Source organism: Podarcis erhardii, assembly GCF_964252035.2.
Source record: "Podarcis erhardii genome assembly, chromosome: 2".
Taxonomy (NCBI): domain Eukaryota; kingdom Metazoa; phylum Chordata; class Lepidosauria; order Squamata; family Lacertidae; genus Podarcis; species Podarcis erhardii.
Genome location: NC_138498.1, coordinates 3,989,635 through 4,001,599, shown reverse-complemented (window position 1 = coordinate 4,001,599; position 11,965 = coordinate 3,989,635). Strand labels below are relative to the sequence as shown.

General features: G+C 45.1%; 1 protein-coding gene across 3 annotated transcripts in view; it reads right to left on the bottom strand.

Annotated features, from left to right (window-relative positions):
* Window positions 1-11,965, bottom strand: part of NXPH4 (neurexophilin 4) — a 97,895-nt gene that overhangs the window by 82,687 nt on the left and 3,243 nt on the right. The gene's annotated exons all lie outside the window — the stretch shown is intronic.

Sequence of the window (11,965 nt, the reverse complement as noted above, 5' to 3'; positions counted from 1 at the left end):
GACTAACACGAATGGCTCAGAGGAGAGGGGTTTGCATGTCTACTTTCATAATCAGTTAGCTTGCATGCCATTCTTCCACCAGAAACCATGTGCAACATCTTACAACGTCAGAAACATTTACATAATATAGCACTGTTTCCAAATAATTCACAAACGACATTTAAATACTTATGCAAACATTAACCAGAGCAACACTTTGAGCCTGTTGCACACTTGCAAAAAATATTGGCCATTGTTAGCTTGGGGGATATCTTCCTCAACTGTGGGGGGTTTGCGGGGGAGAGGTAAAGCACAGTCTTGCCCCTAACCAACACTCCACTTCTGAATTTCTTGGAATTAAAGTTAGCACTTCACGAAAGAGGCACCAACCTTCCAACAATCTTTAAATCCAGCTGACTCTGACTACACAAACATCCCAATTCTCTCCTGCATTAACCAGTGTCCATGTGCAATACGGAAGGCTCAAATAGTTTTTAGCATTGTTTTTGGGAAACCCTCAGAAATACTAGCCTGGCTGATATTATGAATCCATGGCAGAGGTAGGACTTGAACTCTGCTCTCTTGGAAACAAGTCTAAGGCCCACTTTATAGAGGCTCCTGGGGCAGCATGGAATATTCCTGCCTCTGCAGTTACTCCCTCTACAAGTTTTGGACATCTTTGACCATGAAGTTTTGCTTTATGGTGTTTGTGTAACAGAGAAGAAATACACTTCCCAAGGGAATGTGGGCATCGTCTCTCTATTACAAAGCAAAAGCAAAAACAAAACAACCATGTGGACACACATTTATTAATGTTCCTGGAATGATGTGGGAGAAACCACAGAAGCATCAGCAACCACATCGCTCCAGGTACAGATAAAGGAGCTCTAAACCCTCATCTGCACAGCCGCACTTCTGAATATGACAAGCTCACACATGAACTTCCAGTGAATGCAAACGCAAAGAGCCCCCCGCCCTCCATGGACACTCTGCTTACTGGCCATAACATCCTCTGTGTCTGTCAATCTCCTCCCACACCTCCTGATAACCTAGCTCTGACGGTGCCCCTCAGTTCTGACCTCCAGCCTCCCTGTTTATACTGATTCTTGCAATGCTCTCAAATATAATCAACCGCAAAGGGGGGGGGGATAGCAAAGGAAGAATATTTCATTCTTATTAAAAAGCAAGTGGCATTTGTCAGGAGAAGTCGGATTTTGCCCCAGTCTAGCCCCAGCTTCCCAGCCGTTGGTTCGTTTCTATTCCAGATGGATGTGCTGCGTCCTGCGATATGCGCAGCGCTTGTCTCGGGGTGGCAGACGGGGTCGTGTGCCTCCTTATTGAATTGCTCGCAGCCAAGGGTTTAAAGGCCGCAGCAGGGGGAGTGTTATTAAAAGGGAGGGAAATGAGTCATATTGGAAAGCTTCAATCTGAATTACAGTGTGTTTGTTCGGCAATATATTAGCTCTGGAGATGGCTGGAAAGAGACCAGCCAGCACTCTGGTCTCTTGGAGACAGCTTTTCAATCATGCATAGTTCCTAACATTAACACCTCGGCTACTGCTGTAAGATGCAGGAATCCAGGCAGTATGCAACACTCAGAAAATAAATTTAATATCGATTAAGAGCACTTCAGAAATAATTATTAGTTAGAGTTATAGTTCCTCCTGTACCCAGGACTGCTGTACACTCTGCCCACAAGCACACTTGGTCCAAATTTAGCACCAAGGAAACAGATTCTGCAAATGGAATAAATTATGCAAATTAGAGCATTTTTGCTCTCATTTGAATAATACATTCCATTTCTGTTTTCCATGAGAGGGGGCAATGAGCTCTGCAGCACTCACCACCTCTATTCTGCGGGAAGTCTCTTTAAAGCCCTAACTCAATGTGTGAGATTTCCCCCAGTGGCACAATGGGTTAGTGCTTCTGTTAACCACAAAGCTGGGGGTTCAAGCCCACCTAGGGATGGCTGTGGGGCTGGACTAGATGAGTCTTGGGGACCTTTCCAACTCTACAATTCTATGATTTTACCTCATATGAGCTAGAAATGTTTAGCCCTGAGTGCTAGAAACTTGCTTTACTTTTTAAAGAGATTTCGCACAATGCTGAATTCTGCAAGAGATACCAAATTTGCTGCTTGCCGACTGCATTCAGAGTTTCATGGAGCGGACCTAGGCTTCCTCCACCTGCGGTTCATTCTCCATATCTCATTCAGGCTCACAATAAGCTTGTTAAGCCACGATGATTCCAGTGTAGTAAGTGGGGGGGGGGGCAGTAAATGAGGCATTTTCAGACAGCACTGAATGTACTTCTTGCACCTCCTGAGACTGTAACACTTACCATTGGATAGAATGCACATGAGACTTAACAATGGCTCCCTTAGGGGACTTCCAGATGGGGGCTTAACGTCTCGATTTGATTGTTCTGATCTGCTTTTTCATGTGGGCAATTGGTATGCAAGTGTCCACACATTTTTCATAACCATTCCGCTGTATCCCATCTGTACCAGTGAGCAGTGCTTGGTGGAATGTTCTTAGGATGTATTTTCTGGTCCTGCACCCCCCTCTTCCTCTACCTTTTCCCATTCTAGGCATGCAAGCAGGTATTTTTGTACCTGTACACATTTAAATAATAACAACCACCCCCCCACCCCCCGAATCTGATGGCATTTTTAAAAAATAAAAAAATGGTGCTGAGGCGAGGCCTTGCACAGTTTTTAACACAGAGGTCTTCCATGTTATTAGTTTTTTTAAAACAAAAAGAGCTCCACTGTATGTACAGTATTGGCATTACATTAGCTGAAGTGATTCCCCACATGTACTGTGTGGAGATCTTGTAGTAGTAATAATAGTAATAATAATAATTTCTCAAATTCAGATGTGCCTTTGGCATGCAGGAGTTGGTGGAAACAGGCATTGTTTGGGCCACCAGAAGCAAAATGGCTTTGGTTGTGCTCAATTGAGCAGCAAACTGAAATAAGGGTGTTGCAGTACAGATCACTAAGCACTTATCTTTAGGGCATGTTAGGTAGTAGGTTAAATCTACTCAGACACTCCCCACCCCACCCCTGAATTACTTTCCCCCCTCTCCCAGTCAAGGAGATGCAATTTCTGAGAGAGGGGCAATGGTTTGTGGGGACCTGTACTAGGCAGGAGGCAAAAATCAGAGACATGGGGAAGCTTCAGAGCTGGAAAGTGGAGCAAAGGATGGGTCAGAAGAAGAGGAGAAAAAGGCAGGTCAGGCAAGGGAAGGTGCTTCTCCACCCTTTCCTGCACCACTCTCCCAGAACGAGGAGGGAATTGAAACGGGATGCACAGAGAAAGTTTCCATACAGGCACAGTCTCCAGCTGCATGCACACAGCCCCTCGGAGGAAGGTGCATAAGCTGGTGGAGAGGGAATGGTCCCCTGTTGCTGCAACTACTCCATAGAATGCGGACCTGAGAATAGCTGCCTAGCCTTTAGATTGGGGTGTGTAGATATCCAGAGATGTAGAAGTGACTGTGCTATCTTTGACAAGAAATACTTAACTATCTGCCATATGTATTTCTTGTCTGAGAAGTGCCCTTGACAGTTGTGTATGGCAATAGCAACAATAGCTAGAATTCAGGGAAGCGGGTGGCGCTGTGGTCTAAACGACTGAGCATCTTGAGTTTGCTGATCAGAAGGTCGATGGTTCAAATCCACGCAAAGAGGTGAGCTCCCGTTGCTCTGCCCTAGCTTCTGCCAACCTAGCACTTTGAAAGCATACCAGTGCAAGTAGATAGATAGGCACCGCCGGGATGGGAAGGTAAACAGTGTTTCTGTGCGCTCTGTCTTCCGCCACGGTGTCCTGTTGCGCCAGAAGCGGTTTAGTCCTGCTGGCCACAGAAAGCTGTCTGTGGACAAATGCCGGCTCCCTTGGCTTGAAAGCGAGATGAGCGTTGTAACCACATAGCTGCCTTTGACTGGACTTAACCATCCAGAGGTCCTTTACCTTACCTTTTACTTTTAGACAGAATTCAAATAAGAGTGACATTTACATACTCAAACCTTACCCAGACAGAACAGATGTAGTCCCAAATTGGGGGAGCCTAAGCCAGACAACTTGGTTCTCTGGCCTCTTGACAAACCCAGTCTTATAAAAATCCCGTGCTGTGATTTTGCCCCAGGGTTGTTGTTGTTTTGCACCCTGCAGGGGGAGTCAAAAGGTTGATCATGGTCTACTGGTGGTCTACAAGTCAGTTTCTAGAGGACCACCTTGCAATGAGTCCTAGATTAGCTGGACCTTGATCCAATCCAGCTATCTGTCTGTCTGTCTGTCTGTCTGTCTGTCTGTCTATCTATCATCTATCATCTATCTATCTATCATCTATCTATCATCTACTACCTATGCACACATTAGAATGGGGGGGGGAGCAGATCATGCAAGGCAGATGCAAGACAACATCTGGTTTACAACATCTGGTTTCAGGGGTTGCTCCTGTGCATCGTCTTGGTGCTCATGCCAATGTGATTTCTTCTGGCAGCCTTTCAACACCAACACCAACACTCCAGTTATGCAGAACTGGTGAAGGAATTTTGTTGTTGTTGGCACTGATTTGTCCTGAGAGACAAAAATTCATTGGATTGCCCAGGCAAGGATATGGGTCAAGGGGAATGGATGACAGTCTGGGAGTAGAGCAGGGGTAGGCAACCTAAGACCCGTGGGATGGATGCGGCCCAATCACCTTCTCAATCTGGCCCGCAGACAGTCCAGGAATCAGCATGTTTTTACATAAGTAGAATGTGTGCTTTTATTTAAAATGCATCTCTGGGTTATTTGTGGGGCATAGGAATTTGTTCATTTCCCCCAAAAAATATCGTCTGGCTTGCCACATGGTCTGAAGGACGGTGGACCGGCCCACAGTTGAAAAAGGTTGCTGACCCCTGGAGTAGAGCAGTGCCAAGGAAAATCATATGGGTGTGCCGTGAGAGCTGAGAGGCTTGCTCCACTGAGGATATCGGGCAAATGCCAGCTGTGCCAGGATGTGCTGTATTAAATGCTGAGAGCTGATGGAATATATCAGTTCTATGGAAGTAATATGAGGTAGGAACATAAAACAGTGGGAGGCTTCTTTATATAGCTTTAAGGTGGGGTGGGTCCCCACCCCCCAGGAACACAGTCTCTTGGGCAGGAGTGACATATGGGTGGAGAATGGAGCCAAACTACAAAGTGAAAAATTACTGCTCAGCAGTAGTGAAACCTGCAATCAGCTGAGCAGAATCTGGAGGGTGGGGAGAGATCACATGGCAGGAAGTGCTGCACAACTGAACAGGGATTGCAGATCAATAGCAAGGAAAGAGCAGTCTAGGGAGAACAGGCTGGACCTGATGGGAGGAGGTGGGTATGGATCTAGAGGTTTGGCAGGCCAGATTAGGCCTGATGACTCTCCCTGCTCTACGAGAACAGAAGGCATCTCTTAAGTAATAAGGCATGAGGTAGTCTTATTTTAACATTTAATCAATACAGGGCAGAGAAGGGAATTCCCCAGATTTCCGAATTGTTCCCAGGATTTTTTCCTGGTATTGCTGGGGGCCAGGCCTTTTTCTCCAAATCCTGCAAAATGGAAACTCAAGATTTTTAACTCAGAATCAATTACAATATGGATTATCATTCAAACATTTTCAAATTAGTTTGTTTTGCATGTCTAATTCTGAATCAGCTATCCTTGGAGAAAGGGCAAGATAAAATGTGACCAATTAAAATAGTTTGGGGGGGGGATCACATACACACACCCCATACACTCTCCCAGGTGTTGCCAAATGACGTACTGTTTGGGTTCAGTATATGCAGAGAGCAGTATCACTGGAAGCCATGAAGGAACTACACATAAACAGAAGGAGTGAGTTTTTAGAAAGGCACTGTACATCTGAAGCACATCTCTCAACAGTCATAAGGGCTAGAAACTTATGCTTGAATATAAAAGAAAATACCAGTAACAAAATTGTAAAACAAAGTAAAAACAGCTGGGATTCTGAGGGGTCCACATTCTGGCTGAAAACTGGCTATGCCAACTACAGCTTGTCCCAATTCTCAATAAGCTTCTTTGAGTTAAAGCTAAAAGGGGGCTAGAATGGAAACTGAGAGGAATAGAAATCAAGAGCTCCCCTTACTGGATGGACACGGAGCATGCAGGTGCAAAGCGGAAGAGAGGGAAGAAAAGGAAATCCACAGCAGGTTCTCTTCAGGCACTGACAGCAGCTTCTGTCCACTCGCCCCTTGATAGTCAGACAAAAGGGTGTGCGAGGCTTGCTTAGATCAGTGACCCCTGGATCTCCAATATGGCCTTCTAGGCTTGCACAATGCACTGTTGTTTTCCCCCGCCCAGTCCCTGGATGCACATACTTGCCTTTCACATTTTTGCATGTGTAATGAGTGAGGGTCTAATGAGACAAAGGGCTTATCCACACTTACCTCTCCTCCGCTCTTTCCAGGCACAGTCCACAATTTAATGTTCTCTATCCAAACATCCCCCAGTTTTTTACCTTCATTTTTTTTTGCTCCTGAGCTTTCCCCGCAAAATCCCACTCTTTAAAGCTCAATTGGAGCAAAGTCAACCAGTGGAAAACCAGAATTGGCAGTTGCTCCGATTGAGCTTTAAAGAGCAGGATTTTGCGGGAGAAACTTGGGGCAAAAAAACCCAACCACAACAACACTCAGACACAGACCACTAAAGTGCAGACCTCTGTGTGGAAAGAGCAGGGCAAACAGTAAGAGCGCATAAGCCTAAACTGAGGTGGAAAATACAGAAGAATATAGGAGCCAGAACTCCAGGGTTCAGTTTGGAACTATGAGAGTAAATAGGATTGACTAAATAAGGCTAAAAGTGTTAATGCCAGGCACATACTCATACAGATGCATTTATTAATGGTATACATCAGGCTTCCTCAACCTCGGCCCTCCAGATGTTTTTGGCCTACAACTCCCATGATCCTTAACTAGCAGGACCAGTGGTCAGAGATGCTGGGAATTGTAGTCTCAAAACATCTGGAGGGCTGGTGTTGAGGAAGCCTGGTTTACATACTGCTTGTTCATAATATAAAATGCTTTTAGGGCTTCAGCTTCAGCTTCCCAACAACTGTGTGGGAGGTAAAGCATTTCCATTTCTATTTTATATACTGAGGCCAACAAAGAGCAACTTGGCCAGACCCGAGTCAGCCACATCACTTAGGCAGGAGGTCCGTGACCAAGCAAGGTTCTTAAATTCACCCTCCCAGCTCCAGGCCCACCTCTGTGTTCGCCATTTGGATGAAACTAGTTCTATGTGGGCCTGGGCCTTTCTTAAGGAAAAGGCAAAACAAATAGAGCAGGAATCCCATCACACATTAAAGGATAGAACATGAAGGCTGCCTAGAACTCCATCTGTATGGAAGGTGAGCCAGCTCTGATTATGGCATCGCACAGCTTGCTCCACTGGGAGCCTGTCACACACGTGCCATTTCATGGAGCAGCCATGCAGCGGCCATTTTGTTTCCAGAGGGCCTAAGTCAGCCACATCCCGCAGGCATCTTGGCTCTCAGCCTGCTCCCCACTCTTTTAGTCCACAAGCGAACACTTTTAACTTTTGCTTCTCATTTTCTAAGGTGTTCAAGGGCCCTTCTGAACCTAGCTGCTGCATCCATTAGAAAAAGCTGTTTCCCATGTTACATGATTGCTTCTCTCCCAAAATAAGAACTGTGTTTTGTCTGTTTACCTACCAGTCCCAATTACAATACGGGGGAGCCAGTCAGACAATGAGCTCTTAACAAGGCTGTGGCTAATGAAGAAGTGTGTCCTTGCTAATGAATACTGCTGAGATGGGGAATATTTCTTAGATTTGCTCAGTTCAGAATTGGGCAGGATAACTCCTTCAGTGCCCACCACCAGTCTTATGGACAAGAGCACCAGTTATTACTCTAGCCAGGGTTGCAAGATTCAAAGAAAAGCAGGGTTCCGGTGCACTGAATCAGTTTTACTGGAGGAGGAATTTCAGTGTTCCCTTTTTTCCATAATATTGCTGTAATAGCAGGAGAAGCCACCCCTTTCAAAATTATCCCTTCTATACATCTGCTAACAACTTCAAGGCCTCAATAAATTCCCCCTCCAGTTACAATCCAGGCCCATTTCTCTACTGGTTAAAAAATTCCCTGCCCCTCATATCATTATGTCAATCCAGTGTGAATGTGAATACCTCCAAGTTGCTATGTAGCACTGGCTGTGAGTGGTATGAGCCAGAAAGGGGTTAAAGCCAAAGAGGAGGGATTTATTATTTTATCAAAATGAGGCTACGGCAGCTGTTTAAATGCAGGAACATCTGGCACCGCATGACCCTGTGAAACAGCAGGGCCAGACGGGGCTCCAGGCACCCATCAGCTACTTTAAGTGGCTATTGAGCGTAATAAATGGAAAAGAAAACGAAGCCAGCCCTTTCCCCAGGACAGGGCAATGCCGAACACAGCAAGATAGCAAGCCCAGCAAAAGGACAGGCATTATTATCTGAGAATGAGGACACATGCCTTTGTCCTTGGGTCAGAAAAATAATAGGATGTTCATTTTGTGGAACTCCTTTAGAGACAGACATGTGTTAAACGTGTTGCATTTTGCAAGGGTGCCTCTACATCATGGGTAGGCAAACTAAGGCCCGGGGGGCCAGATCCAGCCCAATCGCCTTCTAAATCCGGCCTGCAGACGGTCCGAGAATCAGCGTGTTTTTACATGAGTAGAATGTGTCCTTTTATTTAAAATGCATCTCTGGGTTATTTGTGGGGAAAGGAATTTGTTCATCCCCCCCCCAAAAAAAATATAGTTCGCGCCCCCCCCCCAAGGTCTGAGGGACAGTGGACCGGCGCCCTGCTGAAAAAGTTTGCTGACCCCTGCTCTATGTTATTAGAACCATTTTCATATGGGGAAAAGTGATGCACTAAATGCACCCTACTGAAGCAAACCGAGTGGAAAAACCAAAGTAGAGTTTTGTCCTGCACCCCATCTCTGATCTCTTGGCTCTGAACTAAATCCCATTTCCTCTGTAGGGCCAGGAATCATTTTTCTAAAAATCCTGAGGTCGTCTGCCTCCTGCTGCGACCATCAGCCCCTCCCCGCCCCTAGCCTCCAAAGAACTGAGGCAGTATATGAGCGGAACATAGGGAAGAACTCAGTGCTTTTTTCCTTAAAAAGTTTTGACTCACCATTTTATAGTTCAAATCAGGAAAAAGAAATACAGTACATGGATAAAAGTACAAAGATTCACAAAATGTTTAGGGGTATGCATTCCCCTGCGTCCCCCCAGAAAAAAGCACTGGAGGAACTACAGGAAACAAAGATGGAATCAGGAACGGGGAAGGGCAGGGATTCTGCTGCAGCAATTTCCAAATCTCTCCTTTTCAACATTCAATGTTTTTCCACTGTACATTTTTAAACACCACTATTAGGTTGATATTTGAGGCTGGATTTCAGAAATCTGCATTGCTATAATAGACGAATATGGCTTTCTGGAATCTGAACCCTCGCTTTTAGTTCAGTACAGCCTTCATTCTTCAAAAGCAGCAGAATTGCGGTCCTCATAACAAAGAGACACCTCTCACCACACAATGTACAAAATTGAGTAGCAATTTCTAAACACTCCAAAATGAGATTCTTGGGATGTCGGTGGCTGAGTGAGGGACACAGGGGCTCTCCAGATGTTGCTGGACTCCAAATCCTATGAGCCTCAGCTACCATAGGCAGTGGTTAGGAATGATGGGAAGCAGAATCCAGTCACAGCTGGAAGGCCACATCTTTGCTTTACATCCCCCAACCCTACCTCCTTGCTACATTTTTGGTCTTCTTCATTCATACACTTCTGGATCATATTATTTCTAATGTTTTACCCACCCAGTTCCTCTTTTCCTCCAACATACTAGTCCTTGGTAAAGTAAATTCAAAATTCTACTGTCTCTTTTGCAACCACAATGCAAGCATACCAAGCAGATTAGCACTATTCTATTCCATCCTGCAATGTTTGGGGATTTCTTACTTTTTTTTTTAGCTCAGAGCTGTAGATCCCACTCCTCATAATCTCCCAGCATCCAGTGGCGTAGCGTGGGTTATCAGCACCCGGGGCAAGGCAAGTAATTTGCGCCCCCTAACCCATGGATTTGCACCCCCTAACCCGTGGATTTCCCTAACCCCCAGATGTTGCGCCCGGTGCGGCCGGCCCCCCCTGCACCCCCCACGCTACGCCACTGCCAGCATCTGCTGACAGAAATGTACACAAGCACAAAACAAGTTAATGGACAGGGTCCTGTTGACCCGGATGGTGCTGAACCGCAGGGGGCTGCCATTAATAAGCTTTTTTCAATTTGCAAAAGCAAAGTTAGAAATATCTCAAAATACTGTGTGCTGGTTAAACACCATAAACAACATTTGGGTAAGAAGCTCAACATCAACTGAACTGTTTTCAAAAAGCAGTATCAACTATCGAAGTCTGTAGATTTCCCCACCACCACTTTGTTAAAATAACTTCAGGTTGGTTTGTGGATAATCAGAGTTCCCACCTCAACTTGACAAAATGCTCTGGTTGAAGGCTGATCAGCATGGAAAGGGAACTCTGGGCTGAGAGTCAACAAGATTTTCAGCTGAACCCCCTTGCAGAGCTTGCCATGTGCCAAAATGCTAGCATCTTCAGAGAGATGTAATGTACACCGGCTTGTTAGCAATTGCCTTGTGGGGCACACAGGCCCTTTCTGCAAAGGACAGCTGTAGGTGGTCGACAGAGAGCCTTTCAGCACTAAGCTCTGGTACTGGGCAAAGCCTGGTAATGGATAGGGTACTCATGCCAAGTCGTTCTTTCTCACACCAGGCTTGCTCTCAGGTATCCATCTGGGCTAGATGGAGTCACACCATACATTTAAAGCACACAATTAGCCTCAAAGAATCCTGGGAAGTGTAGTTTGTTAAGGGTGCTGGGAACTGTAGCTCTGTGAAGGGAAAATTACAGTTCCATGGATCCTTTGGGGATGAATTATGTGCTTTACATGTGGGTTGAATGTGCTTTAACTGTATGATGTCCACAGTCTGTCCATAGCTGACCTGGTATTAAGCAACAACCTGGGTTCCTTATGGCCAAAGGTTGCATAAAGTTGAATCTGATTCTCTCAGTGATAGAAATAGGTGAGTAAAATTTCACTTAGCTATGCTTTTCAGTCAAAGTTTACTCTGAGGTGGCAGCATCACATTCAACATCCTCAGAGCCACAGATAGGATACTTACATACGTGATTGGCAATTCTGCATTTAAAAGAAACAAATAAATCTGAAACCCTAAATCTACATTCCAAGCCCACTGAGCAGTCTTGAGTTAGTTATCATCTTGTGAAGATAAAAGGGGACACAATCCCCATGAACAGGATCATAGACTTCTTGGAAGATACAAAGGAAGATGAGAAGCACCCCTGACTTTAGGGAAGTCAATTCCCTGTTAGTAGATCAATATTACCAGATAGCACTCAGACATTATTTTAAGTTAGAGTCCACATCTTGAGGGCTAGCAAACTGCTCCTTTTCTTTTGTTTATTTGAGGGAAACTCCAAAAATGCTACCATGGCAGCTACAACATTCAGCACTATTATTTTTTGGCTTTCACATCATGATCTTAGACTTCCTTGCCTGCTGCTGGGTAGACTGGAAACCAGGAAGCACAGATGGGGCAAGTAAAAACTTCCAGTGGTCTTCAATATCAACCAAATTCTCAGGTGAAAGAATGGCATATTGCTGCGCTCTGCTCTAAATATTCATTCACAGCAAGGTTTTGGTTCTATAGGCAACTGCAAAATCTCATTTGTCTAAATGGTACGGACAACACGGAAAATGTTGGGATAAATTAGAAATGTAGTTGAAGAGGGATGCTGTCTGCCTAAGATGCACTATAACGGGGCCACAAAGGAAGTGAATAAAAAATTGAAGTCCACAAAAGCAGCCCCACATTTTAATGGGGCACCTCCACAGTAATAG